Raw genomic sequence first — 26,556 nt, 5'->3', positions numbered from 1 at the left:
TATCTCTAAAGAGTATTTCATACTGAATATTTATTATATTTTTGTCTGATAATTATTGATGTTTACTCATGCATTAGTAAACATACATTAGTGGCAGGTTTTGTAAAATAATGGATTAAATTAGGTAGTATAATTAAATATGTACTCAAATGCTTTCGGGCATACTTGTAATTTAGTTAATGTAGGGATTCCAATCCCGGGATCCCGAACTATTTTCGATACCTGTGAATCCCGGGATTGGTAAACATAATCCCGAAACTTTCGTGATTGATTTTTTTAATTAATTATTATGGATAATAAAAAAACAACACTTCATGCTTTGGTATTACTTCGGGCATATTATTCAGAATAATGTTTTAATTACTTAAATCTTTAATTTTTTCATATTGTATTGTCAACACAATATGCTATTTTTATTTTAATTGAACTTGTATTTGTATTTGTTATCTTTTCATAAATAAATAAAACTGTTTTACTCTCACATTATTATTTATATTACAAAATTATTTACTCCATTAAACCTGTGTATTTCCAAGATTGAACGTACACAATATTAGCAATAAATGTCTTAGATAATATAAATTTAATTATACTAGATTTATTTTTGACCGATTTTATCAATGTTTTTTGTATATATAAAAATTTTATATTATCTTCCGAAAAAATGTCAATCTCGGGATCCCGGGATCAAAAATTTGGCTCGGGATTGGATTCCCTACCCAGCACCATCTGCAAATTGTATTCCTAGTTCAATGAAAACAAATACGTTTGAAGGCGATAACCGGGTCGCAAAAAACCACTCAACTGGAACACAACAAAACTTATATCAATTAAAATTTAAAGATTTATTTATGTCAAAGAGGTTTTATAGTCTAATACAGGCTTCAATATTATAGTCATCAGCACTAATTCATCATATTATTACGAACATTTTATTCCAGATTCCACATGTGTATGGAACATCAGACTTTGTATCATCTACACCGGTAACTCCACCTGTGGGTCTATTCTATACTTATCGAACACTAAATTGATAAATAGTATCAAACTTAGGGTAGGTTTGTATCAAAATATTAGCACTTATTGTAACAATTACACGAAGCCGGTTTTTATTGTTGCAATAAGTGCGATATTTTAACAGCAGCAAAATAGGTACTGTTAAAATATAGCACTTATTGCAACAATAAAAACCGGCTTCGTGTAATTGTTACAATAAGTGCTAATATTTTGATACAAACCTACCCTAAGTTTGATAATATTTTTCACTTTATCACTTTAGCGGTCGATAAGCATAGAATAGACCCACAGGTATAATAATTATATGGACGGTACGGTGGGTCACAGAGGCGCTGTGTTGTGGCTTTGTTGATTGTTTTGGGTCAAAACTTCATGTCAGCTTTGATCGCTAGTTAACTCCATTGTCCCTTATGCAAATTAAATTCAAACTTACGATTGTTTGTGTTTTTTAGTAATGTTTTGCATAATTCTCTCTTCTAATCATCATAAATCAACCGAAAATAAACCTACTGATAAATTTATTGATAACTTGCTAGAAAATACGATACAGTCTTATTGTAACGTATTTTTTTTTTGAGTTTTACGTACTGCTTTCGTTAGAGAACCTACTATCATATTACTTCTGATCTTAGCCCTTGATTTTGAAAGTATGTTGTACACAAGGCCTGAACAAAAACGAACCATAAGTGCAAATGAGAAAGCATTGTATTCGGTACGGTTATATTCTCCGCAATATTATGCGTTAGCATTGGCGTAAGGTAGAATTTCTACGTGTAAATTAATTTTTATTTGTACACGTCGCCGGTAAATAATTGGTTTGAATGACTCCATTCATTCAAAAACTGCTAGCAGGTATTGCTGAAATTTATTGTTTTTGTGTTAAGGGGGATGCTTATACCAACGTGATGTAAAATCTTATTTAGGTATGGTCACAATATTGAAGCTCGATTTGATATACATAAAAAGAATTTCAAGTTATATACATTTACATTTTTATAAAAATCGATGTTTTTTAAAATTAATATAAACAATATTAAAACTATGAATTGGTCAGATATCATATCTACACGAAATAGAAAACTTAAACTGAATTTTAATAATAATATGACTTGAAAATAATAATATGTAATAATAACATGGGATCCTGCACCAAATTCACATTTTATAACATTTTTCTTAAATTATAGGTTTATCTTTGATTTAAAATAAAAAATATTTTTCTTTTTAATATTTTCAGATACGTATTTATTAATTAATACAGTTGAAATTGTAAATTAACAAAAAAATGTCTCAAATTGCAAGCTTCGTATTTTTCCGCTATGTGCCTCTGGTAGAAAGGCTTAGTAAAGACTTCACCTTAACGAATAATGTTGTCATCACACTATGTCAAAAAGGTGGCAGGAAAAATAATACCCACTTACCTATCAAAATGTTATTGTTAATTCAATTTTTTTTAACATATTGTGGACATTACGAATTATAAGTTTAAGACGTTCACAACATGACATTTAGAAACAAAGATATATAAATATAACAGTATTACATAAAAAAAGAGATAGATCAGTAGATAAATTAGATAGGTACAAGGAAGTACACCGGATGAGTTAACTATTTTAAGAATTTATAAAACAACGTCCACCTAAACTCATTCTCACGTAGGTGGAATATATCAACACCCGAAGCAATTTCGTTGTATGAACGTGATGGAAATTGTGTAAATGTAATGTATAAATACACAATAACTAAATAAATAAATTATTGCTAAGCTATTAGCTAAATATTCTTATCATATAATTCTGTTATCATTTGTTGTGGTACTAAGCACTATTGCAGAGTGGAATTGATATCATATTAAAATAAATGATAGGTACTGAACGATAAAGACTCTGGAGATACATTCTTCTATCGATCCCCATACCCTCTATTGAGTTATTCAGTTGTAACTTGTAAAATTTATCAACTGTCCCTTTCTCGCATTACACTGCGGCTTTACTACATCGCCTTACAATATCATTGACAATACTAAATTAATTACAATAGTATATAAACTTATTGTTGTTTTTATTTAATAAAACGCAATTTTTTGTAGTACTTATTACACTTTTAATCAATAGATTAGGACCTGTTTCGTCCGCCTCAGAGGGACATTTTCAACTGAATACATTTTTTTAAAACAATATTTATCACACATAATCCAAAGCGACAGAAATAATATAACAATAGGTAAGTACATAAATTATCCGTCCAATAATACCTTCCCAATAACAGATTAATTTAAAATTAATGATGTTGGACGTTAATATTTCATACTACATCAGGGGCATTAAACAAATTATTTTAAATATTAACAAACCACAAAATATGAAACAATCAACACTTACAATAACATTAATATCAACAAATATTTATGATTAGTCAAAATTTACAATAGAAATTTATAAAAAATATTTAAATTAACAATATTATCAAAAGTAAGATCGAATACAAAAACAAATACAACCAAAATATGAGTGAAAATTAAATAAAAATTTAAATAATAAATAATGTACAATATATAAAGTTATGTTATAACAATCCCAAAAAAAAGTGGAATAAGTACTACAAAAAATGCGTTTTATTAAATAAAAACAACAATACAATGCAGTTCCACCATGAATTGACAGTTAACAAAATAAAATAAATATAAACTTATGCCCACGATGGCCGATCGGTTACAGCGTCGGCTTATAATGTCGTGGGTTCCTAGTTCGGATCTCGTGTCTGGCATTTTTTTTTTTTTTGATGTTGAGAAAGTCGCCAGCATGTATTTCTCGTAAAAAAACAAATCTGTTATTATAACCTCCTCTCTATGAATGCCCATATGGTCCTTATTAGAATCGAACATGGTAAAAAAATGGTTCTTGTCTGTTTAATGGCAGCCAGCGGCAAACGAATTTTAAAAATAGTTGATATACTGGATTATTTGTTAGTTTATGTTAGGTTTTCATTCTTGAATACATTTTGTCAAAATCGGCTATGAAAATTGCCCGTGTTCCCGCCTGGCTTCCAGTAAACAGACTTGTACCAAAAATATATTGATGGAAATAAGCATTTTTTGTTGGTCTGCTTTAAGTATATTGTATAAGTATTAGTTACGTTAAATGAAATTGCGCCGCAGGCGATTTAATGATTGACTTCAAAATATATATATATATATGGGAAATATTTGAAATAAATCTAGCATTTTCTGCACGCGGGCGCCATCTTATTCTGATATATATAAATGTACCTATACACCGCCATCTTTAGATTAATAAAGCCTGAGCATAAATTTTTGCGCAAGCAACGAGTGATCCACTGCCATACTATTTATTGATAACGTACTTCAAGCAGAGTTTGGTATTCTATAATGACTGAATAGTATAAATAAGTTATTAGTTATTGTCGTTTAGAATCGACTGTCACATTGACAAAACGTCCTAGTGTATTATGATATTATTATCTGTACGAAGAAGTTTACTAACTTTGATCGTCACTTCCAATTATTAATAACATATAACCACTAAATCAGATGAACTCTAAGGTCTCCAAGATACGTTAAAATAATCTGAAAGAAATCTGAAATTAAGAATACTCCGACAAGTGAACACGACCGACGCGTCAGTATGAGCACTCTATAGACAATGACAGGTCATCCATAGACAACTGGAGGGGTGAAAAGTAGGACCAGTCGTGTAATGTATCGGCTTCCTTCTTCAGTGGGCAATGACATGTATTATACCCATGGGCCCCAGATCCTTAAGCGGGCCCCAGGCCCGGATCTTTGGCGGGCCCAGCTACCTATCGCTGAAGTTAAGGGCAGTGTTGTACTCTAAAGTAGTTTTTCACAAATTATACACTGGAGTTATCATTTAAGTATATCAATCATCATATATTACATCAAATTGTACCGCACAACCACCACATATTTAAAATATTGAATAGTCCTGAAACAAAGTAACACCGCAGGCGACTTTTTTTTAATTATTAGAGTACATTTGTGATGTGTGTTAATCTCGCAAGGCTGGTCATACCGACAAGCCGGGCCCCTTCTATGCCCAGGCCCCCAGACTAGAGCCCTATCAGCCCCTCTTTTGTGGGGCCATGATTATACCTACGTATTATGGTGTACGATGTTGAAATACCTTTTCTTCTGAATAATTTTGTATGTGCGCTTTACACGATAAGAGGGTTCTATGTTCTGTTTTTAATGCGGTTTTTGATTCGCGCCGCGGCCCAATGAACCGTTCCGAAATATTATTATTACTTTGTTGTGTGCAATGTGCAGTTGACCGTTGGTTTCACTTTGCGGTCACCCTTCCTCCTATTCGATCATTCGCGCGGCGTAACGATTGCCTCTCACGATTGATTGTCTGGAAAATAAGTTGTATTTCCTTATATAATATCGAAAGTCAGTCTTGATCTTTACGCATTGTTTATTTTTGTCAAAAAACAAATTGCACAGTTCAATGACCGCTATTTTACAACGTTTTTCTTAGTTCGTATTCTTGTTTGTCCGGTGGTTGTTTGTCCGGTGGTTGTTTATCCAGTACAAATCTTGCAATCGATTTTTAACTAATTTCCCGACTAGCTAGACATTTGAAACTTTTAGAATATATCAGAACACGATGCCAATGCATTCTTTTAATACTTTTAGCCATCTTTAACTAGAATTGAATTCATTTTCAATTAATTCTATTTTGAATGAAAAGTTATTTCGGAAGAAATCCGTAAAAAGTAAAACTATTATTGGTTGCTAAGTGGGTCCTAGCAACTAAATTATTAATATTAATATAGAAATCAATATGACATTTCAGTATAATTTCTATCAAGTACACATTTTTTTGATCGTTTAAGCTAGTCAAGTCAAGTTTATATGATTCAACAGAAAATTTAAAAACGTTGTAGGTATATAAAAAGTTATTTTTATCTTGTAATTATTATGACATAAGTATTGAATATAACTATACAGGAGAGAGATTGAGGAGGTCTTTATCCAGTACTTAGGAAAAGATTAAAACATACTGATGATAATGAAATGTGGCATCATTTTATTTGTTTTTGTCTTAATACGGGGGCGGTCCAGGGCTCCAAACATGTGGTTTAAAAAAAGCTATTTTTGCTACTGGTGCAATCAGGAAACACAGAATTAATGGGAACTGAAATTAACGGGTGTGAAGTAACAGGGTACTGATTTCGAGTGTGGAAGAATTGGGATAAACTTAAATACGTGTCAATAATACGTCATTATAAGCTTGTCCTTCGTTCTGACAACTGCTCTCGGTTTATGCACTGACGCTCATTCAATATTGTTGTATTTGAAGGTTGCATCACACATTCAAAAACCCTGCTTCAGAATGTAGTGATTGGGGTATAGCCTATTTGAATTCTATTTATTAATCTGTTCTGTGGATGCAATCGATCTGAATCGAATTGTGAATTATGAAAAATTAACCCCATTCAAAGGATATCCGTCATCTATCACGATGACGCATCTACGAAGGATTTAGATTAAAAATATATCTTAATCTTTATTCAATATTGTTGCACCTATTGATAGAATGAGCAGTTGTTAGTAATTTTTAACATCATCAACAGTAAGTTGTTCGCAGGTTTGAATCCAAGGTCCAGATCAGTTACGAGCTAATTACATACAACGGACAAAATATGTCATAAAGTTTCATAATTTGGCATCGTTCTCATTTATTCACTTAGGAAGGAGTCATATAGATTCAACCGGAAAAAGAAAATCAGTACAGCCTGGAAGTGTATAATAAAATGTGTTCGACAAAATAATGAAGTATTTTTCTCGATATAATAATGCATCGTGCAACAAAGCTTCGCCGTAAAAATGTCAGTGCAATCGGTCGTGGTCCCTATTTGGTCCCTCAGCAGGCGTGCGGTAATGCAGGATAACTTTACTTCCCAACCGGGATCCATTGCCCTTTAGGCAGGTGTCACTGAGCAACGGCCCGCTGATTTATTTTAATTTTATTATTTGTGTGTTTTTTGTTTGTTATTTCCTATAAGTGGTTTGCATTATTAAGATCATGCGGGAAAGTGCATTAATGTACTCACAAGACCCAACCCTAGAAATAATAGTCAGGAAACCGAGGTCTGCCTCTCAGACCTCACAATGTCTCAATTAAAAGAAAAGGTAGGGAAAAAAGAAAAAAAGGAAGATCTTCCATGGTAACCGGAACAGAACAATAAAGTACCTATTTGAGAAATAGTTTTCATGAACTTATATTCGTTGTGTAATATTTTCTTCCCAATTTGTGATTGTGGTATAATTTAATTAGTGTATTACTATTTTGAACTATTTAGAGGCCCCTTTATATTTTCTGACGAATCGGTTGCGTCATTTGTGTCAAATAAAATCGCCACCGAGTAAATTAGCATATAGCTAGTCAATAATACAACACTTCGTTGGATAATCCAGTAAAAAAATATCGCTTATAATTAACTGAACACAATAAATTTCATAAACTGACAGCCATTCTTCTAGTTAGGAAATCGAAAATGCCAACTTAGCGATATTAAAACCTAAGCAGTTTACCAACTTATCCGTATTCATTCTTTCAGTAAATGCGTTCAAATGTCATAATTAGGGAATCCAATCCCGAGCCAAAATTCTGATCCCGGGATTTCGGGATTACAATTTGACAATCCCGGGATCCCGGGACTGGTCCCGGGATTGGCATTTTTTCCATTGTTTATATAAAATTTTTATATTTACAAATAACATTGATAAAATCGGTCAAAAATAAATCTATAATTTATACTATTTAAGACATTTATTGTTAATAATGTATACGTTCAATCTTGGAAATACACAAGTTTAACGGAGTTAATAATATTGTAATATAAATAATAATGTGAATGTAATAGGAGATTGCTGTTTCTGATAGTAAAAACTTAATGAATGGATTAGCGATATTTAAAATAGTATAGCAAATAATCATGGCGTACTTATGGCCTTTCCGCTTCATAAATCTAATTAGTCAGCCAAATCTGAAACTGCCGTAAAACGTATGGATATCATGGTGGAATAACTTTGTTAATAGTGCGAAGCTAGATTAGATTTTTAATAATTTATGTGAAAAAATAAAATGAATTGGCAACCTACACATGGGTATAAATCAAACTTCATTCAAACTAAGTTTATTTCTACCATAGTTATTATTTATTGAAAGTATTTTTTCTGTTATATTTTCGCTTTTATTTTATTTTCCATAAAAATTGATAAAAAAAATCAATCCCGAAATCCCGGGATTATGTTTATCAATCCCGGGATTCATAGGTATCGAAAATAGCTCGGGATCCCGGGATCCCGGGATTCGGGATCCCGGGATTGGAATCGCTAGTCATAATATAAGTAAGTATTGCCCAAGACTCCTTGTATATAGTTAAAATTCTTTGGTTTACTTGCAATAACTACATCTTCTCTTGCATAATTTTAAATGATTACTGGTCCAGTCGTCGCGATTTACCGCTGAAATGTTCCGTGTCTGAAATTAGTCGTGGTTCAACACTCTGATTTCAAATCTTCTGGTATCAAATCTACATAATAGTATATTCTTCCTGTTTATACATTGTCTATATTTCGTAACATGTTTATTTTTTGTTTTTTGGGATGGTTAATTTAATGCTATATATATATATATATATCTCAATGGCAAGTTCAAAATACATTTACCAGTTTCTCTGTCATTACTCGTCCACTGGCATGAGCTAGTAGCAATAATAAAATAAATAATTATCTTCAAACTCGCTTGAACGGAAACCGATCATCGAACGGACGCGAAGTGAATCAAAATATTTAGAATATCTTCAACATATAACTGCTATGTGTAATTTATTTTATACGTGTAATTGATTTTGAGAAGGTTATTCCAAGAATAATAATTGAAAGGCTGATAAACAAAAAATATATTTTAACGGGTACGTTATTTTGAGGCGTCTTTCAATATTTTAAAATATATTATTTTTTACATCGGACAGTTCAATTTGAAAATGATTGACTTATTAGAAAAGGCAGATGTTGTCTTATATTCGTATATACTTATTAATTTAGACATAATGGAATAATGTAGTAAATATAAAACTATTAGACAGTTCGATGCGGGAAACTAAAACAGTTTCGTTTTGTAACATGATTGTCATAGGGTCGTATGCATGAGATTCCCAAATACTTTATAGGCTAAATATACTGCTCATTTGTATGCATGAGTGCAAATGTAATCTGTTGGTTAGCGACGTCACGATGTGACGTCATGGCGTCCATATAATAGCAAACTTATAAAATGTCATTCCCCGATCATTAATTTAAAATTTTGAAATTGTAAATGTGTCTGAAAGTGTGCGAACGGTACTACCATATAAATTTAATAATCATAAATGAATAACTATTATGAACGTTAAATAATTTATCAGTTATTTTATCACATTTATTTTATAATAAAGTATTCCCGATAAACATTTCCATTTGATGGCAATATATACGGTTATATTATGAATTATGACTAACTTCACTTCAATCACTTATATTATGAGATGTCAAAACGGAATAAGAATACATGAATGAATGAAATGAATAAACAGCACGACTATTAACTGTTTTTAACGTGTTTTTAATATCAAATGTTTTACAGAGTCCACAAAATGAACGAGGGCCTCAAGCAAACGTTTGTTGTAATGAATGCATTATTAAAATTACAGTTGAAAATGACAGATGAAGCAGCCATTTTGAATGAAGTGTGACGTCAGATTGCTTACGTCACAAATAGTGCTATAAGCTATATGGTGGAAAATCGGTTAAATAGCTTATAAAGAATTTGGGAGTCTCATACATACAGCCCATAGATGGCTAAGCATACCTCACCTTGGAGTTAGGGTTGTCGTTGTCATCAAAGCCGAGTCGTCATATCGAACGAAAAGGGATATCGGTGTAGTATCGAATAAAATAACTGTACTTAAAAAAATCATTATTTTTGAAAAACAATATTGTATGAGACTTATAAATAATTTAAAATTTAACGAAAGATGCCTATTTAAAAAAAATATGAGGATTAAAAAATCACTTAGGTAAGTTTTGAAAATAGCATTGGTCTAATTTCATTCCATTTCATGGTAGTAGGTACAATATTATGTTTATATCGATGTTTTTGACATGAAATTTAAACAACTGCTGTCGACTTCAAAACGGTGTATTTTTTGTTCGATATATTATTCAAAAGTGACCTACCATTGTGTCTTAAGCGTAGGGTGTTCGACCAATGTGTGCTACCCGTGCTCACGTATGGCTGCGAGACGTGGACCCTCAATACGAGAGATTTCCAAAGGCTAAGAGTCGCACAGCGAGGCATGGAGAGGTGAGACAAAACGGCCACAGGGTCGCCCTAAAAGCCGCTGGATTGACAAACTGGTAATGTTCGGCGGGAATACGTGGAAGCGAACGACACAGGATCGAGAGAGTTGGAAGAGGCTTGAGGAAGCCTTCATCCAGCAGTGGATTGACCCCGGTTGATATATTATAGTAACATTTATCGACATAAAATAAAACTAACAATCTCAGCCGATAATTGTGTATGCGTCACTCGAACTTATCATTTTATATTGCATTTTTTTTGACCATTCCCGATCCTAATAAGATCATAATATGGGCCTCCACAGAGTGGAGGTTTGTATTAACAGTTTTTGCTTTTACGAGAAATGGATGTCAGCCACTTGCTCAACCTATTAGGTCCATACTCTGACTGACACACAAAATGAAAAACAATATGCGTACTTGTCAGACCCAGGATTCGAACTTGGCGTTATAGTCCAACGCTTAAGCCGCGCGGCCACCGTGGGTGTAAATTGCATTAGATAATATAATTAATTAGTCGATATCAAATCTTTCAACCAAGCAGTTCACAAAAATCTTTCAATTGAACAATCGTTCCCCGCATACTGTATTTGTCCGCAAAATACATTCAAATTAAACTTCAAAATAATATAGCCATACTATCATGTAATATTAAAATATATATGAAACAATAAACAACTAAAAATACAGTTATGTGTTTATTTATGAAATAAGTATCCATATAAAATTAAACTTAGCAGTTGAACAACTAAAATATTATATATTATTATATTTATTAACAAATAACGAACGAAGAATGTAAGTATCACAATTTCTACTTCATATCTGTATGCTCCACCTGGAGCAAAAATGTCGAGAAAATATCCTGAAAATAATAAACATATTTAAATATTTTAATGTATGGTATCGCCAGTCGGTATTTAAAATTCCAACAAGGTAACAGGTATCATTGTATTGTGATCCGATATTGACAAAAACGTATCAATATTTTATTGATGTCTCTATGTGTCGCTAGATTTCAAAATCAGCCAAGTACATAATAGATGAATAGGAGAAAAACAGCTTTTTGTTTTCTCAAATACACACGTCACAAGGGTGAAAGTTTATATCATTTCGAGTATAGAATATTTAAAATTAATAAATACCACATTTTGATAATGCATACATATTAGAAAGCAGTAGTTCTTCAGCAGGTGGACTTGGCTGATTTTGAAATTTAGCGACACCTGTGACTAGGGTAATCAACAGGTAAAGCTACATTTTTTGAGATGCCTATAAGACAGGCTGGATAAGCAATTTATTTTGAATTTGTCAGACTGAATATCGCTGATGACAATATCAATTTGCACTAATGAGATTTGCACATTGTGACATTCAAGTTTTATAAGCACACGCGAAATAATAATTAAAGTATTCTCTTTTATAAGCTTGATTTTGAATTCAAAATAAACCAATGACATTTTTGCAGTATTTCCAAAGTGTTTGTTTAATTATTTTTAAATAATATTACCGCCATTTATTTCTTTATTTATTTCATTTCGACCAGAATATTTTTTACCGCATTTAAAAAATAAAGGTTATTCAGTGACGAATTAAAGCGTTGTTATTCAACGATTGAATGTGTGACCCTTTCACCTTTTAATAAACTTTAAAAATAGAAACATGTTTCTATTTTGTTAGAAACCTACGAAAAGTACGCTATAACTGTGCAAAATGACATTACTATTACAAAATGTGATTGGTCACCGCCATCTTTAGATTAATAAAGCCTGAGCTTTTCGCACAAGCAACGAGTGGTCCACTGCCATACTATTGATTGATAACGTACTTGCAAGCAGAGTTTGGTATTCTATAATGACTGAAGAGTATAATAATAAGTTATTAGTTATTGTCGTTTAGAATCGACTGTCACATTGACAAACGTCCTGGTGTATTATGATATTATTATACACAGAAGAAGTTTACTTACTTCTTCAATCAGATGAACTCCAAGGTCTCCCAAGATACGTTAAAATAATCTGAAAGAAATCTGAAACTAAGAATACTCCGACAAGTGAACACGACAAACGCGTCAGTATGAGCACTCCATAGATAATGACAGGTCATCCATAGAAAACGGGAGGGGCGAAAAGTGGGACCAGTCGTGTAATGTATCGGCTTCCTTCTTCAGAGGGCAATGGATTGGTATACTTGTCCCAATATAATGCTTTATACCAGGTGTCGGAAACCTTTTCAGACGTGGCACATTCAAATTTTAAGATAAGGTAATGATAATAAAATATTCGGAGTGTAAAGATACACTTTAAACATAGAAATAATAGATTACAAACAAACTATAGTTTATGTATCATTGTATATCTCTCTGCTAATAATTATTTTTGTGGCTGTTTTTCCTTGCCCAAATTATCATTTATCTTAATTTTTTTTATGAAAGTCCATAAATTTTGTTTTAATAAATATTCTTATATATATTTAATTAGATTGATTTTTTTAAACTATATAGTATTCGTGGATGTGTTAAATAAGTTAAATTTGTAATTATTTTTATCATATTATTACTTTAATAATATTTACAACATACTTTCTTTTCTATTAAGTATATTAGTTTTTATTTGTAATTATTAAATTAATCATTATTTATATTTTGTATGTATTATGTATTACTTATAGCGCATTGGCCAAATCTCTATAATACCATAATACTCTACTTACTTTATAAATAAGCAAATAAAATCAATTTTAATTTTAATATCAACTGCAGCTACAGATTTGCAATAAGTAAGTATATAAAATGATGTAAATTTTCTTTAAGGCTATACTTCAGCTTAGGCACGGTCTAAATCTAAAACGATCGTGACTACGCAACACGCAGAATGTGGAAAGGACGCGTGACGAACAAAACATAATTTGTCATAAAAATTCAACATGCGTACATGTAATGTTATGTTTATTGTTATGTAAGTAATAATAATAATATATTCATTGACATGTTTTGTTTTTCGAGTAAATATGTAACATGTTTTAGTCATCTTTACAAGTCCTCCGACGCCATCACAAAATAAATTGACGTGCTGACAAGTCGACTATCGCTCTCCGACTGGCAATGCTTGCAAAATTACGTCTCACCTATTGCTGAAAATTATTTGCCGTTTCACTGAAGTATGCTCTTAATCATTTTATTCATATACAAATTATTATTGAAACAATTCAACATGCAATGCATGTCTATGGTCGGTCAATCAGTTATAGGTCGCATGCTGCCCTCTGGTCGCCGGTTGCTGACCAATGCTTTAGACTCATCTCCATTTTCATTGACACTGCCGTATATAGTAATATAGTATTATTGAAGATAGTGCTATTGAAAACGTCTAGAATAACTGAGTAGGTATGCCTATTAACAATCACGTTACTCTCTCTGTCATGGGAATGTGTTTATTTTCACATTTCTTACCATTTTCACGCGTCGCTTCCAATGTTATTTTAACTATAAAAACTTTCATAAAGAATTGTGTGCGTTTCTGTTCATCTCTGTGGCCATTCTCACAGTTAAAATAAAATTTAACAGTCACTTGTTACCTTGTGAAAATCGCAAGGCAGTTAAACTTGTGTCTCTTTTGATGGGCGTGGTTGTCTTTTCTGCCATGTCGTATAAAGTAAAAGTAATTACATTTTTGTAGTACTCGGAGGCTACTTTATGTCAGGTTAATTTTTTTTGTTGCTTTATGCCCTGTCGCACATAAAATCGTCTTGACTGGGAGATGGTCATACATCGTCACTGCCGACAATGTTGCAACTCTCTTCCGCGCACCTGCACATGCGCCGATGCACCATTTTGTTATTCTACATATATCCCTGTAAATTGTACTAAAGTTGAATGTTTTTCATTATCAGCTGTCAAATAAATAACTAAAAATTAGTTAATTAAAAAAGAAGTTTGCCGATGCACCATTTTGTTATTCTACCTATATCCCTGTAAATTGTACTAAAGTTGAATGTTTTTCATTATCAGCTGTCAAATAAATAACTAAAAATTAGTTAATTAAAAAAGAAGTTTTCTCTAAGCTTTTAAATCATATTTAAAATAATTACAAGATAAAAAGAACCTTTTATATACAACGTTTTAAATTTTCTGTTGAATCATGTGAACTTGACTTGACTAGATTAAACGATCAAAAAAAAATGTACTTGATAGAAATACTGAATAACTATAGAATACTGAAATGTCATTTTGACATTTCATATTGATTTCCATAGTAACGCACGTATATATTAATAATTTAGCTGCTAGGACCCCAGACCCCTAGCAACCAATTATAGTTTTTACTTTTAACGGATTTCTTCCGAAATAACTTATCATACAAAACAGAATTAACTGAAAATGAATTCTATTCTACTTAAAGATGGGTAAAAGTATTAAAATAATGCATTGGCATCGTGTTATGATATATTCTAAAAGTTTCAAATGTCTAGCTAGTCGGGAAGTTAGTTAAAAATGGATTGCAAGATTTGTACTGGATAAACAACCACCCGACAAATAAGAATACGACCTAATAAAAGCGTTGTAATAAAATATATAAGTATTTCATTGAATTATTATATTTTAAAAAACTAACTTAAGATATACCATCATAAATCGTCTAGTGTTCGAATTTAGAAATAAGATCATCATAGTTTAAAAAGTATTGAATGATAATATATGTATACTGTTAGCATGTGGCGCCCTCACTCATACAACTTATACTTATGGATCTATACCACCACCTATCTTCTTAATTCTACGATATTAATCTATGTTGATTTAGTGTGTACTGTAGTAATATTATTATTATCTATATTAAGTCACCTAAATATCACTGACAAGTACCTATAAGTACTTACACTATTCTTCGAATCCCCATCGCTCAGTTATTTTCAACTCCATCTTCATCACTGTAAAACACTTCATCTGCACTAGTGTTAGGTACTTGCGTATTATGTTAAATATTCGTAGGTACCTATTTAAATTTATTTTTCACGATGTTTATGTTACGATTATGTTTGCTAGTACTCTAGTACAGGGATGGCGAACCTTTTTACGTATGCGTGGCCAAATTTCCCAAATAATATTTTTCGACTGTCTGACGTGCCAAGCATTTTATTTTATAGCGATTTTTTTTTTAGTTTTCTAAAAAATGGTTTTTAAGAGTTCTATTAAATGGTTTTTAAGAGTTCTATTAAAAAGGTTTGAAGATTACAATTGAGTTATTGATATTATATCTTTCACCGTATTTCTAGCCGTAGGCATATCTTTTATTCATTGAATATTTTTTCCCTTGTTTTCAAATCGCTCAAAGAGATCGTGGAAGCATTTAGACCACCCTTCTTTCATATTATATTCTTCATCACTGAGCGGTTTTCCATTTTAAGAGATTATGTTTTAGATAAAATAACGAGCAGTTATATTTGAGTGACTGCCGATAATTAATTTCAGAATGTTTGTCGATTGTATATTTTTATTTCCCTGATCCTAAGGACCGACGTATGGAATCGTATATTTACATTAAACGTAATGATAATTCTTTAAAATGATTTGCCTGCAATTTTTTATACAATGCGATTTGTCATTATTTATGGGAATGTATTTCGTCGTTTCCGTTTGCGCATCGATTGGCACATAAACACAATATGAAAAACCCAGGGAACTCAAATACATAACGGAAAGTAATGGGAACTGAAATACATTATGGGTAATGCGATGATAGCAGGTAACCGGCACGAGTAAGGAAGAATCCGTGTTAAACTTACACACGTCGTGTCAAGAATACGTTTTACGTCGAATACTGAAAACTGCTCTCGGTTTATGCATTTACGCTCATTTAATGTTATTGCATTACACACACTATTGCACGTGCATAATGGGTGCTTCATTTTCGTAGGACACTCACACATTCAAAAGCCTGCATCAACATGCGGCGTATTGAATATAGCTTATCGGTATTCTATTTATTATGTGTTCTGTGGAAAAACCGAAGAAAATACGCATGGCTATGTCGTCATTATTTTTAATATTATATATAAGTAAGTAAGTAGGTACTTAATTAACTATTTATTTGTAAAACTTGTTTATAATTTTTAAAATAGTAATATTTATTTTCTCTTCAAAATGAAACATCCGCGTGCCATGAAACATCATCTCGCGTGCCATAGGTTCGCCATCCCTGCTCTAGTAGGTAGTCTCACACAGTGTGGTAACGATGTATTAGACGTAATAATTTATTACCCGTGTTCTATGTGACAGGATTTTTTATTAATAGCCACAATAGCATGACATTAAAAATTATCACGTATGTATCTAAATTCTAAACAAATTATGATGCCTACAAGTTGACACCACGAGTGACGGTGCATTGATGCACTTGCGTACTGCATATCATACCCAATAAGTCCACACTGACACCGGTATCCGGCCTTAAATATTATGCTCCCGGCAAGGAATAATGCATTCTCATATTATTGTTGTCTGATATTGTTATGCGTGTCGCTCGTGTATTCCTTGTCGTCACGTCTTCGCGGGTGTGACGATGTTGGATCCTCCTGAACGGAAGGAGGGGGCTGTTGGTCCTTGACAGCGTTTCCTGTCGACGGCGGGCCGCTCTGATGAATGACCAATTGGTCCCGGGGCGATTAAGGAGTATCTTTTAATGCTATTGACCCTTTTTTATAACCTATACTTCGTAAGTATTAAGTTAATCTATATAATATTAATACTATCGACCAAAGGTACTTGATGGAATCTGAATTTAAATTCTAATGGATTTAAGTTTTGTACTGTTCCATCGTTTTTCGGCATCTTCAGGCACTCTCTCAACTCTGTCAAAAAGAAATAGTACAAAACTTAAATCCATTAGAATTTTAATCTTCATACTTCGTAGTTACTACATAAGATAATCACCGTGATTTCTATTCATAAATTATGTCAGTTGTTTATCCTTAATGTAAAGCTCTGTTTAATAATGCAAGAATCAGAGAACTTATTTTGGACATTACCTAAAATTTAGTTATATTACATGATAATACTCATTTTCATCAAAGATCTTCTCTAGAGGAGGGTATGTTTAATAAAGAATGTTACATTCTTAATTCTTATGAATTATTCGTTGAATAAAAAAAAATAGTTTATTAAATTATGAGCAAGTACAAGTGTATGTTAAGACTACAATTTGGAGAGATCCTGACGTCGGCTAGAAATCAAAATAACTATGTACCTTGATTCAAACCACCAAAGTCGATAGCCAATATTAACGTAATTTGATAAGCTCTTCATTTGTGTATAATGCTAGTTAAGTTCGGTAGGACGCAGGTCGCTCAATTGGTAAATCACATTGGCCGGAATCCATTGGATCGGGCTCATGCCCCGCACTGCGTCGTATTTTTTTCAAAGTTTATGTATGTTAGATAATAGGCAGATTTAACAGTATAAATTATAAAACCAAGCCCGTTTCCTTAAAATGAAAAATATATTTCTCTCAAGATCAAGAATTTAACACTACGCTGGTAACGTAAACATGCCGAGACGATTCGAGTGTTGTGATGGCCAATTCAACATACACGAAATTAATTCAAATCAAAATTTGCCACAGTAATAATATTGACATATTATGAAATAATTGGCGCGCGTCGAAATGATTTGAATTATAAACAGAAAAAGCCACGCATAATGAACATAGAGTAAGTAACCCACACAGAATATTAATTACATGGTCCACACTCTTCATTCAAAACACACGGGAAAAATGCCGTTGATTCATTTTTGGTGGGTGTCACAAAATCAAAACTTTTTTTTATTTCAGATAAACTTTCAATTAATCATTTTGTCCGAGCGAATTTTGTACTATATTTTCAAGTCCACGACGATAGAAAACACTAATTATTGTACACGGAGATAGGTTGTTGCAAAAGGCGGCAGAATGTTTATTGAGGGAACTCAGAAATAAATCTGTTCTGTGGTTTATTGCTACAACTATCGATACTACTACTATATACTGTGTAGTTTATGACATATTAAAATTTGTTTTTATAAACAAACTTACTTAATTAGTTTTACATCATTTTCGGATGGACAACGTATGCTTGTTAGAGGTGAGTTGGAAATACTGTCACCAGTTACAGTGTACTCAAGTTTCGGATGAAACTACCCATACTCACTATGCGTAGCCCAATAAACTTATTCCAAAAAACTTGTGATGATATCATCGCGAGTCGCTGTTCTGTGCACTCGCCAGTTGGTAGACTTTCAACACTATTGACATTCAATAAGCGCGAACGAAATAGCACTTGAATAAAGGTATATTTTAATTTATTAGTCTAATGCGTTCGAATGTATGAATAATAGGTCATATTTTTTTTGTCGCAGCACAGTGGTGAGATGAGGCACAGGCTTAGGCTTGTTATATGACCGCTCAAAGAATGTTTAAATTTTAAAAAAAATCACTGTTATTAATTTTTGTTAACAAGAATATTGTAACCTAACAGAAAAACAACTCATAAATTTAAAATGTATTTAAAATTTTATAATAAATGGGACTATTCGACAAGCGGAGCTCAGCGTATTTTTAGCGATTCTATTGAAGCCGATACACAGTCTGAGTTCCCTGAGCCGATACGTATTTCAAATACTAATATGGAGTTGGTTTTAGTTTCAGTTGAGTATAAAACTTTTGTCGCATACGCACGCCAAACCCTCTATATAGTATTCCAAATACTAGTAAGTATTTTGGAGAAAGTTTCTATACTAAGTATTTTTTTATACTGGTAATAAGTATACTTAGTCTTCAAAATCGACCAGTTTTCCCATCTCTAGTCCAGGAGTTCGACGCATGGTATGAGATCTCGCCGTCCGCTAGCTAGTTCGTAGTCTTGCTACGTATGAAATCATCGCTTCGGACTTCGCGACTCGCGTATGTTTAGTATAATACTACGGAATTAGTTTAGTTTAAGTTGAGTATGACATTTACATCGAGTTGACGTCAGTCGCAAGCCGGCATAGCGGAGTTCTGATAACGCTAACTGACTACGCGTTTATCTGGTTTTGTCACGTCGAGTTTCTCGATATTTTAGTGTTATAATAAATTGGAACTTCTGAATTCAAATTGTATGCGTGATTGTATAAATTGATAATAATTATATTATACTTAATAAACAATTTGTGTAAAAATGGCTACTAAAAGGATAAGTTTCGTGTGGAATCGTTCCAAAGAAATAGTTACAAATTATGCCATCTGTAATGGTTGTAAAATAAAAAATTCATACAAGTCAATGTCAAATTTTAAGAAACTTTTACAGCGCAAGCACCCAACCATTCATATTGAATTTGCCAGGCAAAATATAGCTCCACCTGTAAATGAAAATGCTTTACAGATAAATGAAACCAGTGCTTTTAATGCTTCAGTATTTTCTACTGAAACAGGAGTGACTAGTGCCATAGTTCCAACTGTACCTTTCTCGAAAATGGGACTTTTCGAAAATTTCGATTCTATTATAGCCGATATTTCAAATACTAGTAAGTATTTTGGAACAAGTTTCGATACTAAGTATTTTTTAATACTGGTAGTAAGTATACTTAGTCTTCAAAATCGACCAGGTTTTCCCACCTCTAGCAAACACGGGGTTAAAATGACTGCCATCGATTTTTTGTTTGCTATCAATCAATATAATAAATGATTGAAAATGCATCATTTTGTTATTCAAAAAATGACCGAATAGTGTATTCTAGTTTTGTTTATCACAAAAACTGAGCACAACTTCTCCATATTTACATTATTATCTCAGTGACTTATTTTATAGTTTTGTGGTTCTTACATGCTTTCAAATGTGAATATAGTTGCTTCCGAGATAAAACGGCCGTAAAAACCGACCTTAGTAATTTTTTATTGCTTTTCTTGTCTTCAATTTTATATTATTTCTTCTTATCACCAAAACTCACCATACTTGTGTTTTTATTTCGTTTATTATCTATGAAGTAGAAAGCAAAAAGCATATCGAGTTTTTACAGTTTTACACGATGTCGGTAGTGGGCTTATGTGGTAGGCATGGCCCCCACATCTTGAAGCGGCCCCCCAGGCCAGGATATTTAGCGGCCCCCCTACCCATCGCTAGGATTAATGGCAGTGGGACTTATTAGAGAATCGTTTTCTAAATGTTGTCAGGTAAAATTAAGGGTATTCGGTGTATTTTTGACACCCAGTCATCAAAAGTTGCATCATACAACTAGACATTTTAAAATGTTAAGACTCTACAAATAAAATAGCGCCGCAGGCGAGTTTTTTCCCCATTAGGGCAAATTTGCGATGTGTATTTGTCTCACTTATCGGGTCGATATGCCACGTCGGGCCCCCAAGCTAGAGCCCTGTCAGCCCCCCCCTTTGTGGGGGCCATGGTGGTAGATTTATATTAAACATAGGTACCACATTAGCATGAAGTTCGAAAAGTAAGAAAACATCATGCCGACAAGATGAATGTTGGTGATCTTTTTTCAACCCCTTTGCACCCTCTTCTGCCTTCTTTCAGTTTTTTTAGATTTATTGATTTTGTGCGGCTGCTTGTCTCGGCATCGTCAACCTGTAAGATGTTATCGGGCATGTTTAGAGCTTTCTAACGAGTACTTTTTTCATGAGATAATCGATGATTCTTTTTTTGAGTGATGTCTTAAACATATTTCTTACATTTCAAAAGATGAATCGCTCGCTGCTCTAGTCGAAATAGGCAGGCTATATAGAGAGCATTGTGAATAAACGTGAAAAACAAAACAATGATTCGGTTAGTCGATGGTGTGCGTGTGCGGATGTCCAAGCCCTACTAATAGTACCAATTACCTGGCAGCCGATGTGCCCTTAGCGCTGACAACCGTACACGTATTGGTACGCATACAATCTACGAACCGAATCATTGTTTTGTTTGTACTGTAAGTTACGTGAAAGTCCGACACCGCAAGCGCCGACGTTACCCCTCTATCTGTACCTATCAAAGGCCACTATAGTCAGGCCGTGACACAAAACTCTAAACTTCAATGGTAGTGCTAGTTATTGCTTCTACTTCGAAAGCAATTTAGCAAACTGTTTGTTGAAAATGATGATTGTCGCAAATTGAAATAAATGGTTGTAATTTGAACGAAATATTCAAGCGAGGTACTTACAGGTTACCGTATTATATTCTAAAGCAATTAGTAAATAGCACTACTTACGTAATTCGCAATTCAGTGACACAGTCTGCGTATAGTCGGCCTTGTATGAATACCGAAATGTATACCGTTTTACGTCGAAACGGCAGGAGAGTACCTAATTGCGTTGGTAATATCTCCCGGTTACATGTAAATTGTACGTAAAACATTTCACCGTGGCACAGTTATCCGTGAGTTTTCTTACCGGAAAGAAATGACCGTAGATTTACTTTTACGGTCTCCACTTTTATTACATTCAATATGAACATTAATTAAATTTACATATGTGATTTTGCCAACATTCATGAATTCAAGAATGAAAACCTAACCTAACCTAACAAAATATAATCCAGTAGGTATATCGGCTATTTTTTAAATTTGTTTGCTGCTGGCTTGAAGTGTAAACCGACAAGAACCGTGTTTTATTTAGATAGTCATTACTCTCATCATCATCATGGCAGTACTCTACGACCCAAAGGAGTTGGACGGTCTTTAAATATACGGCCATAAGGCATAAAGCCCACCAAAAAAGCGTTCGGTGCGCTCACTACTGAGTATGCCCCCTCCCACCCGCGCATTACCCTTCACCTATGTAATAAGGGGCTCAAGGAGCACAAAATAATTATTATTATCAGCGTCTCTCATAACAAAGCAATAAAAATATTATTAAATTTATCGGGGCTTGTAATTAATATCGAACACGCAATAACTAAACAAAGAGTTCACTGTTCTTAAATAATGGCTTCTCGCCCGTCTATCGACGACGCTTCGAGGAGCATGATTTTGCTTGCCGTGTTCAATGAATGGACTACGTTGTATTTTTGTTAATTCGTATCGCTGAGAAGCCAAAAAACGGTGACTCATGGGGCAGGCGGTCACAATGCGTCGTCAAATCCAGTGTGCGCTGGCGTATTTGATTACGTTGTATTTTCGATGATTCACATAGAAAATGCGCGAGCGCCCCCCGCAAGCCTGCTTTAGTGGACTTTATGCCTATACGGCGAACTGCATACGTACAAGTTTCCGGACACGATATCTCCCTGTCTTATTCATTGTATGTATCTGGAAGGTGGTATAACTGATAGACTACAATGTAACACGTCATGTTTTTTTTATTATTTTGCAAAATAACAATGCAGATAGATTGTACGTCTAACGTTGTAATTTGCTATGTCAGGATTGAGAGCGAACTTTTTATGGTCCGCTAAATTTAATTTGCTTATCTGTGTGATTGATCTTGGATAATACAATCTACCTCTGTCTGTGCGCTGTCTACATTATAAAAATAAGCAGAACTAATCTTCGCAGTTGATTGCAATCTATTTCGTAGAATGGCATTGCTCTTGAATTTGAAAGTCAATACAAGACCACTTCGCATTACGATCAGTGTTTTATTACCTATTATACGGACCTACATCTAATATTTATAGTATCATCATCATCGTCAGCCTGAATCTATCCACCGCTGGACGAAGGCTTCCTCAAGCTGCTTCCACTTCTCTCGGTCCTGTGAATTGCGTTGCCACGTACTTCCGCAGAACTTTATCATTTCATCGATCCAGCGGCCTCTAGGTCTACCTTGCGGACGTTTTGTACTTGGATACCACTGGTTGACTAGATTTGTCCAACGATTGTCTCTTCTTCGAGCTATGTGTTCAGCCCATCTCCATTCAAGGCTTTTAATAAACTCTATTACATCGCAAACCATTGTCTACTTCCTTATCCACTCATTCCTCTTTTTGTCATTTCGCGTTATGCCCAGTATGCACCTCTTGAGTGCAATATTCGAATTCGAAAGAACAGAACTCGTCACGAGTTTTGAAAAATTATTGACAATCCAAATTATTACACAATTTAATACTTCTTATTGATTTGTCTAGAAACTAGTAGGTATACAATTCGCCGTATAACACTTCACCGTGAAATGTTGTATCGGAAATATATGGCCGTATATTAAGACGATACATCAGTGAAACGGCAAATAATTTTCAACTATAGGCGCGACGAAACTTTGGACTCGCTGCCATTCGGAGAGAGAACGTCGAGCTGGGAACACGTCAATTTGTGTCGTGATGGCGACGGGGGTATTAATTCTTAAATCGTGTAAAGATGATTAGAAACGTTACCCATTTACTTGAAAAAGAATATATGTCAATGAATATATTATTATTGTTACTAATAGAACAATAAACAGAACATTAAATGGACGCATGTTGAATTTATATGACAAATTATATTTCGTTCGGCATGCGTCATTTGCACCCGCAATCCGCGCATCGCCTAGTCACCATCTTTTTAGACCATGCCTCAACTGAGGTATAGCCTTATCGACTCTCCAGCCTCTTTGGGTTGTATAATACTGACAGAAAATTCATGTCGAAATAAAACACAGTTCTTGTCGGTTTACACTTTACAGAAAGCCAGCAGCAAACAAATTTTGAAAATAGCCGATATATTGGATTATATTTTAGGTTAGGTTTTCATTCTTGAATTCATGAATTTTGCCAAAATCAGGTATAAAAATAGAATTAATGTTCATATTGAATCTCTTTCCGATAAAAAAAAGCGTATGGCGAACTGTGCCACGGTGAAATGTTTTACGTACAATTTACGTGTAACTGTCTAGAAAGGGCATCACCCCTTGCATTATTTACCCCTGTTGATAAAATGATCCGATTAGAAGAAATTCAAATTTGGAAGATACATTATTTTCTTCAAAATTGTTGCCTAAAGATGCTTTAACGTTTTGATTTTCTTCACCGTAAAAAATCAGTCGATTTTCATGTTGGCAAGTAAGCCAACGTCTCAAAGCGAACGATTTTAACAAAAGACGGATATTATAATACCTACTTATGGATAAGAAATTACTAGTCTATTTTGAAGCAAACGCGTGATTTTTTTGTACCAAAACGAAACCACTGTTCATTTTTTCGTATAAAACATTCGACTAAGTTTTCATCTTATGGAAATGCGCGTGTTTAATAATAGCTTTAGCATCTCTCACAATTCGAGACGCCTCCAGTATTTTCAATTCTCTTTCCATTGTTCCCGCGTACGCTTTTTTGTTACGCCGAGATTGTCGATTGATAGTGCGGTCTAGTGTAATATTCTAGCCTGAGAAAATTCTTCAGTACATAATAATATAATACCTGCACCACGATTTCCTAACTATCGACTTGTGTGTCACCAGACGACATGACGTAATTGTGACGTCAGCCAATACACGCACGGTATGTCGTATCACGTATGGTGACAATGAATAACGCCGCTGTCTGACCAGCGTTATTTTCTCGATTGCTATTATCACTCCGGTAGTACGTCACAATGATGCCATATGACGTCATGTCGACCGGGAAGCTTGCACTCGCAAGTTCTAACATAGGGCCGCTGTATTTTGTTGTGCACATATCTGATTTATAATAATAATATTATGCTACTGACTATAACTTTTTAGCACCACTGGCAGTAGGTACCAAATAGGGCGTAGGGTGTGATTAAGGAATCCAATCCCGAGCCAAAATTTTGTTCCCAGGATTACAATTTAACGATCCCGGGACTGGTCCAGGAATTGGCGCTTTTCTTCGATAGTTTATTTTTTTATTGTATACAAATAGCATCGATAAAAGCTGTCAAAAATGTCTAGTATAATTTATACTATTTAGACATTTAATGTTAATATTGTGTACGTTAAATCTTGGAAATACGTGGGCTTAATGGAGTAAAATAAATAATATTGTAATATAGATAACAATGTGAAAGTAAAACAGTTTTTTTTTTTAAATTTATTTAAGAAAAGATATCATTCATCCAATTCGGCGTAGAAACAAGTAACTACCTACCTGCACGTCCGTGGCACTGGCGGTTAGACGCCGTTCGCGTGCCAGAACGTCAGTCTAGATGGTTAAATGAACGAATTTATTATTTTTCCGATGTTTTACAATTGCGTATGACAACAAAAAATGGTTATTTATTATCCGTGAGCATCCTGCGATTCTCCCTGTGACATGTGCAGCTACATACACTTCACTGACATAATTTTGTACACATACCTACTAATTGTTTGTGTTTGATAAAAAAAATCGATCCTGAAGGTTTTGGGATTATGTTTACTAATCCCGGGTTTCATAGGTATCGAAAATTGTCCGGAATTCGGGATTCCCTGGGTGTGATAGGTAACTGAACAAACCTCCTAGGACAGCTATATTTACGGAACTTGAATTTTAATTTGTTGTATTTTACTGATGCACTTAAAAAGGAAAGGCAACAGACACTAAAATAGATATTTAATTTTTAAAAAAAAGTAATGCTCCACCGGCAATTGAACATGCGCTTCACTAGTTGGCTTTGTTATCCAATAAGTCAATCGGACCCGATCTTACTGTGCGTAAAATAACATTGGCATACAATGTGCGCAAAAGTGGGCGCAGGCAGTCTTTAAAATGTGCTCTGACTGAAGGGACGGCCTAAACAACGAAGCCTCACTCAAAGGGGGAGAGGCTATACTTATGACATCGGTTTACAAACCTTAGTAAAATTCTAGAAAGAGGACGAAAGCCTCCAAAGTAATGGCCGACGATAGCCGAGCGGCTAACGCGTCGGCTTTAATGTGTTTCCCAGGATTCCAAGATTCAAATCCTGGGTCTGGCATTTGCCTTTTGCCATTTACAAATCTGTTAATATAAACTTCCACTATGCGTAAACATGGTCAAAAACATGTATCAGGAAAATACTGAAGATTAACGCAAATTTTAATTCAAGTTCTGTAAAATATGTAATAGATTTTTTTTCAGTTATCTAACATTTCAGATTACCTTCCTTCAATAGACACCCTTTGCCACTGTAGAAAAGATAGGTATACTCCATTTTCTATTATCCATGGATCCTACGGTGGGCATCTATCCACATGCTTTGGCACAATTTTTAATAAACTGAAATATATTTTGATTAGTTCTCTCCA

At 33.7% G+C, this 26,556-nt stretch overlaps 1 protein-coding gene across 3 annotated transcripts in view; it reads left to right on the top strand.

Moving 5' to 3' along the window:
- Positions 1–26,556, top strand: part of LOC147070613 (SLIT-ROBO Rho GTPase-activating protein 1-like) — a 378,477-nt gene that overhangs the window by 153,392 nt on the left and 198,529 nt on the right. The window lies entirely within an intron of this gene.

The sequence above is a fragment of the Rhyacophila brunnea genome, unplaced genomic scaffold (genome assembly GCF_057557595.1).
Source record: "Rhyacophila brunnea isolate RB1 unplaced genomic scaffold, BYU_Rbru_1.0 scaffold_21, whole genome shotgun sequence".
NCBI lineage: Eukaryota > Metazoa > Arthropoda > Insecta > Trichoptera > Rhyacophilidae > Rhyacophila > Rhyacophila brunnea.
Note: the sequence above shows the minus strand (reverse complement) of the source record. Positions and strands in the feature narration are given on the sequence as shown.